This window comes from Apteryx rowi, unplaced genomic scaffold, assembly GCF_003343035.1.
Source record: "Apteryx rowi isolate R43461 unplaced genomic scaffold, aptRow1 scaffold_12, whole genome shotgun sequence".
Lineage (NCBI taxonomy): Eukaryota > Metazoa > Chordata > Aves > Apterygiformes > Apterygidae > Apteryx > Apteryx rowi.
Genome location: NW_020447419.1, coordinates 3749547 through 3757270, shown reverse-complemented (window position 1 = coordinate 3757270; position 7724 = coordinate 3749547).

The following is a 7724-nucleotide window of genomic DNA, read 5'->3' as shown; positions in this document are numbered from 1 at the left end:
AAGCCACCTGTGTGTGTCTGGCCCTGGTTCCTTCTCAGCATGTGACTGTGGCATGAGGAAATGGAGAAAGCCCTTTTCTGGGGCTGTCCTGCCTCTGCACTGACCCTGCCTCCTGCTCTGATTCCTGTCTGGGAGGACCATGCCATTCTGGTCTAGATAAGATGAGATCTGTTGTATCAGCTAGTGTTCAAGCCCTGCATATACCACAGACTGGGGTAGCAGCAGTGGGACTTGCCAACAAAAGTATATGAAGATAGTTGGTGTGCCTGGAACACACCTGTGTCATAGTCCCAGCAGCAGGAAGGAGCTATAACTGAGTAGTTTCCCAGCCCCTGAGCAAGCTGGGCTCTTGACATCATACCGCAATACTCATAAACAAATGCTGTCAGACCACCTGGAAGAACAATGAAGTAGGTGCTATTAATTATCCATTAGCAAACCTTTTGTAAGGGTGCTCTAGGGGCAAGGCAGAGCTAATGTATCAGCTGAAAAAAATATTAAGAGGTTGAGAACAAAAGGATAAGTCCTGCCTTAAGCATTTGCAGCTAAAGCAATGGTTGAGAGCAGCTGCTGAGAACCTGTTTCTTCCTTTTGAAGTGACTGAAAATGCAACAGCAGCAAGGAGAGGTGGTATTTCTAATGAACTCTGTGTCTCATTAGGAGCATTTGGTAGGTGATATATTTTATGATTTGCTAGCAAATTGTGATGTTGGAGTACTGAGGTGAGAAGAAGCTGTGAATCAAATCTTTCCTAACCACAGTGTTATTAAAAGCAATGGTAGCCCAGGAATCCTGCTACAGCATTTACAAGATGGGCAGACCTTCTGTGCATCTAGCATGTATCACAGTTTGTGTGGCATTCATTGTGTAGTACAGGAAAATGGTAGAAAAAATACGAGTCAATTGGAGAAACAGATCAGCTCTCTCCACTGTGTGGAGTGACAGGCGGAGGCCTTTCACCTAGGGGTGTGTGGCCATGAGGGAGTCCCAGTTACTGCTTTCAAAATATGAGAAAGTCCAAATTCATATAGCAATAGCAGCAAACTTAGGCCATTGCATAATTCTAGGGGCTTGCTTATCTTTGCTTCTGAAGACATAATTGTGTTATGTTTGAGCAAAACCAGCAAGAAGAGCTGTGAATGAGACATCTGAAGAATTTTAGCCAAAATGTCTTCATGCTGATTTTAAAAGCCCTTAAAGAAAATATGGAGCCTTTCCTAGTCTTTTTTTAATTCTTCTACAAAACACCTGAGAGGGAAAGGAGAGAATCAGCCTTTTTTTTTTTTTTCTTTTTTTAACTGCCCTACGCAGAGGCTGGATAATGCTGCCACAGCAAAACAGTAGCCTTTGACCTTCTCTTTACACTGTTGTAAACAATTGTATAGACAACAGTGCTACAGAAAAATCCTCAGTGCTCACTCTTTGCTGACTCTTTCTTGCCCTGTTTGAATGTAGTTATTTATAAGGTCCAGAAAAGACATCCTAGAAAGAGATGGATAAATGAGAAAATGACTTTTGTTACTACCTGACAGACCTTTCTGAGAACAGGATAAAATGAGTGGCATCCATCAGTGCTAACTTTCTGTGCCTGTTTGTCCCAAGACTATGGAGAAAAAGGCTGGTGTACAGCGGGAGCTACTTAGTGGTGTACAGCTTGGTGTACAGCTGGAGCTACTTAGAGCTTTGCTCTCGGAAAGGCTGCCTCATAATACAAAGGCTCAAGACACTGAGAGTTTGGATTCTGGTTCTTTCCCAACAAAGAGAATTACAGGTAAAGTAAAGGTTAAGAGCTTGTGTGGCAGGAATCTAGGCTGAGGACTTGGAGAGTATCAGCATGAAAATAAGATCAAGACAGTAAGGTTTAGAGTGCTTGCCTGTCCTGGACACTCCTGTGTGCTGTGTAGGGTTTTATGCTCAGGTTCTCAGAGTGTCCCTGATCTGTGGCTTGCTGCCAGCTTTGACTGTTCTGGGGTCAAGACTGAGTTCTACTGTGTTGTTGGATGTGTAAATGCAACTGTGCAGTGCCAGACGTAGTAACCAGCTAGTCATGTGATTCAGGTGGATGTCAGACTACTGCTGCCTGTAGTGAGAGAAGAAATGGAAAAATAGTATCCTGGGAATTTTTTGTGTCAAGCACTTGGGTGGGTGGGGACTTGCTGGAGTATAACGGAGCTAATGATGCCATCTCATCCCTTCCCTGTGCCTGCTTCCTGGAAGTAGTGACTTCTTGCACTTCTGTGTGTGTGTACGCAAACAAACAGACCTGAGTTTCTGTGCCAGCCCAAGATGCCAGWGTAGCCTAGTAAACAGAACACAGATGAATCTTCAGGACACCTTGCTGTTGCCTATTATGAGTTCCCTGAAGAGTTTGCTTGCCTTCTCTCATCTATAAAGAGATCATAACTATGGTCTCTTCTGTTCCTTTCTCCCACTGCCTTATCTGTTTATATTAGACTCAGTGGTTATCTGGGAAGCATTACAAGGCACAAGTCTAACACAGCTGTGATAAAATCACTTTCCCTGAGCAAAATGGTAGGTTGCATGAAGATCAAATTAAGGTCTGCTTGTTCTTGCTGCTGCCGCCACGCTAGTCCAGATTTTCCTCTGTCAGCCCAGTTTTCATTCAGGCAGCTGTAGCCATCCCCCTTTCCCGAGTCTCTGATGCTACATCCCTTCCTGGGAAGGGTGTGGAGATGGAGTGGGGAACAGCTTTGCAGAGCCAGCTGCTGCAGCCAGTCTGTCCAGATTTCCAGGCAACTGCTCCTCTTTCTGGGAGGCCTGAAGTGAGGGAACAATTTGACTGCCCAGTGTTGAGTTATTTGGGGGGGTTGGGCTGGCAGGAGGAGGAGGGTGGTGGTGGGGATGAAGAGGCTGGCATTCAAAAAAGAGCTTTCTGTCTCACTGGTGAATCTACAAGCTTAGAAGGAAATGGGACAAATTTAATAGCCTCTTGGAAAAAATGCAGAGTAGGATGTGGAGACAATTTCTGCATGTCCTGAAGCCAGGATAATCGCAGAGCCAAAAGGAACTGGCAAGGTGAAGGGTGTACACGACATCACTATGACAGAATTGAAAGCACCAGTCCAGGGATAGTGTCTTGCAAGGATGCTGTATACCCATCAGTGTACTGTTACAAGACCTCTGAGATGCGGCTACTGGGTTTGCTAATCTTACTCTGATCATGAGCCAACTGCTTGCATCTCTTATGCTTCAAGGAATTAGGCAGACTGATCCTGACTGCTATGGCTGTGCAAGTAGGTGTCATAGCAACTGCTTGTCACTTATCCTGATTTTCCTGTATGTCTACTCTGCAAAGCAGCACCAGTGAGAAAAGCTATCTCATAGTGTGCTTTTAAAACAGAGGTCTCTCTGAGAACTTTATCAAACATATTATATATATTGCTCTTTCCTCTGTGGTGGTAGTTGTTGTTCAAACAAAAGCCTTATATACAATATTAAAGAAGAACTTAAGGAATCAGGGGACTGGTTTGTAGCCTTTCTTCTTGCAACACCGTTTTAGTGTTAATATTTAGGTACAATCAAATGGTGACTGCAAATCTGACAGCTTCTACTGCAAACAGAAGTTCCAGTATATAAATAAGTAAAATCTTCCAGGCTATAGGTCCTTCTTCTTTACATGCCATTCTCAAAGTGTAGGCTGGTTCACTTATGCAGGTAACAGGTCACCTTAGCTTTGTGTGCTCCGCAAATGGGGTATCTCCAAAACAAGGCAAGAACAAAATTAGCCTCTAGCCACTGTCAAACTAAAATAAATCACCTTTACCACTTCCTTGGTCTAGTGCTGGTCACAGTCTGGCCAGACTGGAAAATCAGCACCTCTGTAACAGAGATTCTTAGGGCAATGCCAGCTGTTGATATGTCCTTTGCTCTGTGTGTGGTGTTTTTTGTTTTTTGTTTTTTTTTCTGTCAGCATGTAAGTGCTTCTTTAACTTCAAATCTCAGTACAAATAGTCCTAGGTGTCCTTTCCTGTGGCAGTCTGTTGTTGGAGAGTGTTTTTCAGGCCTCAGAATGGCAAGTTTTGTCTAATAGCACCAAGTTTGACTGTTTACATTGATGCTCCAGCTGGAGTACACTAGCAGTATCAGTGAGTTGCATCAATTTACACTTGGTAAATATGTATCCTTTTAGTCTTGCTTTTACTTTCCTTCTCCATTTTTATGCATTGAATGTACATCTTCCTCTTTAATCTACCTGCTTTCATAGGCAGTCTTTAAAAGCTATTGTGGTGCAAAGAGCTTTTTTGGAAAAAGTCATTGTTGTCTTTGAATCAGGTAGATTAATTGATACCTTGTATGTATTTGTTACAGCTGCAAACCAAAAGAAGTCTGGATCTGCCCTGCTGGCAAAGCCAGCCAGGTTTGGCCCTTCTTGCTGCCAAAACCATTGAGGTGAGCAGGGCTGTTCCCAGCACGCAGCTGAATCTTGTCTGGCTCTGGCTGTGTTGTTCCTTCCCCAAAGGTGTGTGCTGGCCTACCTGCGCTTGACTTGCTACTGGTCATGTGACAGTACAGATTGCTGGCTATGCCTAAAGGAAGAATAAGGAAAATATTGTACTTCAAAGCTGTCTTCCCCTGAAGATTCCCTCAGGGATGTAACAGAAAGCCAGGTAGAGGTACTAATATACTGTCCTCCCTCTTTCTGAGCAAGAACTAACACTAAATGCTGAAAGTTGTGGAGCCAAAGTGCATGGACCAAGCCAGTACTCCAGGCCTGCTCCTCTTCTGACAGAAAAGAGGATGTTTGGATTCCCCTTCCGAGGCTTGGTGAACAGTTGATAGTGAGCTTCTGAACTCTTCTTCCTGCAACTATCTTCTTTCAGAGGTGGCAGTGCTGACTGACTGAATGGGTTTGAAAGCATTTAATAGTTGTTGGGGGGTGTGTGTGTGGTTTTTTTTTGTTTTTTTTTTTTTTTTTTTTTTTTTTTTTATGGAACTTGTTTATTGTGGAGCTTTATGTTCATGTTTGTGGGTGGTCCTGTTGGCTTACCCATAAGCAGCTGGCCTGGACTAACCCCGATGAGTGTCTCTGGGTATCCCTATTGGTCTGTAGAATCCGTATGAGATCTTTCAGCTGTAGTCTGTGACTAAGCTGCAGTGCTCTTTTTGCTACATCTGCTTTCTTTTGGGTAGCAGAGGATGGGAATAACAAGGTTTGGTTGAGAGCATCAAACTGGAAGGTATTGTAAATGATTACTTCTCGAATGCAGGAATAAGGAGAGATGCCCATTTAAAAAAAAAAAAAAAAAGCCTTAAATGTGCTTACCAGTTACTGAGAGAATCCAAGTGTCTTAAAGTTGATCCAGTTCAATATTAAAACTGACTTAAATGCCTGATAGTGCTGGTTTTGAGGGTGAGCCTGCATGACACTTCAAGTGACATCCATGTATACCATCTCTAGCCTGGAAGGGTTTAGTCAAGGCTTGATGATCATGTTAACTGCGGGGCCCAGTAGATGCTATGGATTCTATTTATGCATGTCGTGAACCTTCACGAGGTAGAAGGTGACATTGTACTTCTTGAGACCTTAACCAGATCTGTGTTGTTTTTTTTTTTCTTTTTAATTGCAAATATCACTAAAACTTTTTGTCCTCATACTCTTTTTTGGTAAAGAGCGATTCTCATTGCTTCATAGCTACTAAAACTCAAACTCAAATTAGACTTCATATTTACAGCTAACAGGGAGATTATGCTTTATTCAGTAATCACATAACATTACAGGACTAGAAAAAAGCAATTATTTAAAAATATACTTATCGGTCCTACTGCATTGTTTCCTCTTTGACTGTAAAGAAGCATTCTGATAGGAATTAAAACTCAAATTCACTTTCTAGTCAAAGACACTTACAGAAGTCCTGGATCCATTGAGGGGATGTGGAGTAGGAAAACTTCTTTAATACATACCTTGCATTTAGAACTAACTTGTTTTTAACTATTTTTCTCTCTGTAGCTAGTCCTATAAAATTTGAAGGAAAAAAAGATTTACTTCTATCTGGCCTAACTCAATTGAAGGGAAGAAAATAATACTTGAAAACTTTCCTCTCTGAGCAAACTAATTCTGGGGCTAAACAGACTTTATTTTTGTACACCAGTAGAAAGTTACTGCTAGCAAAAAAAAAAACTGATTTAGCATTTCAGCACTCAGGTAGATTAGTGGGGTTTTGTTTTTGTTTGTTTAATTCCTAAACTTCTGGCTATAAACATGTTGCTTAGGTTTTATTTAACATAATACCTTCCAATTAACTCTAATATTCCTGTTTTGTGTGAGAGGGGGATTTTGGCAAAAAGTAGACTATGCAGGTCCTATCCTCCATGAGCAGAATCGGCTTAAGTCATGGTAAGGAAGCATTGAATTGGGCACCAGGAAGAACTTTACCCCAGGAAGGATTAAGTGCTGGTTACTTAAGTATTAGCACTGGGTTTTCAGCAAATCTGTTCCTCAGAGCACCCATGAGGAATGAAATAGGTGTTGTTGATCAGTCCATCTCATATCCTGGAAAGGAATGATTTAGGTGAGTATTGGTGTTTTTCTTTAAGTATCTAATATTAAATAGGAGAATTGAAAGACTGTCAGAAGTATGGCCTTGGCTTTTTGGAGCATCTCTCCTTAAACTTGTTTTTTAAATAAATAAATATATATATATATGCACATGTGCGCACACATCAGTGGAATGTCACAAAAATTCTTGAAAAAAATTAACTGATAATGGTGGACCTGAGTTGGTCTTTCATTTTATTCTATGAATTATTTGTAGTGTATTATCTTCTGATATCCTTAGGTCTGTAAGAGCAGCTAATCTAATGGTGATTAGAGACTGTCTGAGAAATGTTTCCAGCAAACCTGACTCAATTGTATCTTTGTGTAAAGACAAACCTCTCTGGCTTCTAGTTGGAAATACAAGTAAATCCAGTACTGCACTCAGGCTGTAATACAATACTTTCCCATCCTCAGCTATGGCCTGGTGCCTGAGCTACCAGTCGCCATCCTCTCCACCTCAGTTTCAACTCTTTCTGTATGGGGCAGGGGGGACACCACAGACTAACTTCACCCAGCTTCCTGTGCTCCTGCCACCCACCTTCACTTTCTGAGAGAGGAGCATGCTCAAGTGAATTGCTTGCTTTTGGGTTTATTACTTGCTCCCCTTATCTCCACTTTTTGATATAAACAGGTATCTCTTGTCCTGTTCCATGCTGTATCAGACACTTCAAGGGCTTCTGCCTCTGTAGACGCACAGAAGGGAACTTTGACCTTAAACTACTAACAAGCTTTCCTCCCTCCTTTCCCCCCTCCCCCACCCCCCAAAAGCCCTATTTCAAGTCTGCCCCTATGTGGTTGGGGTGGAACTTGGTCAGACTCTGATTTGCAGGGGCAGCCCATTTGAACTTTTAAATCCTGCGGGTGAACGGCATGGGAGCAGAAAGGCGTGAGGAATAAGAGGAGAGACGCTTCCCTGAACCGGTCCGTCCTCAGCTGCTTTGCATCTTCCTCTTGCTGCAGGTTGGCGTTGCCTTGAAACTTTCTCGCGGTGCGTGCCGTATGGGAGGGGGGGAGACGCAGGAGGAGCCCTGTTGCTCGGGGGCTCGCGGGAGGCGAAGCCCCGTGCTGCCGCCTCTCCGCAGGGAGTCTGGCGCGGAGGGAGCTGCTGCCGGCCGGGCCGGGCCGGGCCGGGGGCGGCGGGCCGGGCCGGGGTGGTGCCTGCCCGGTG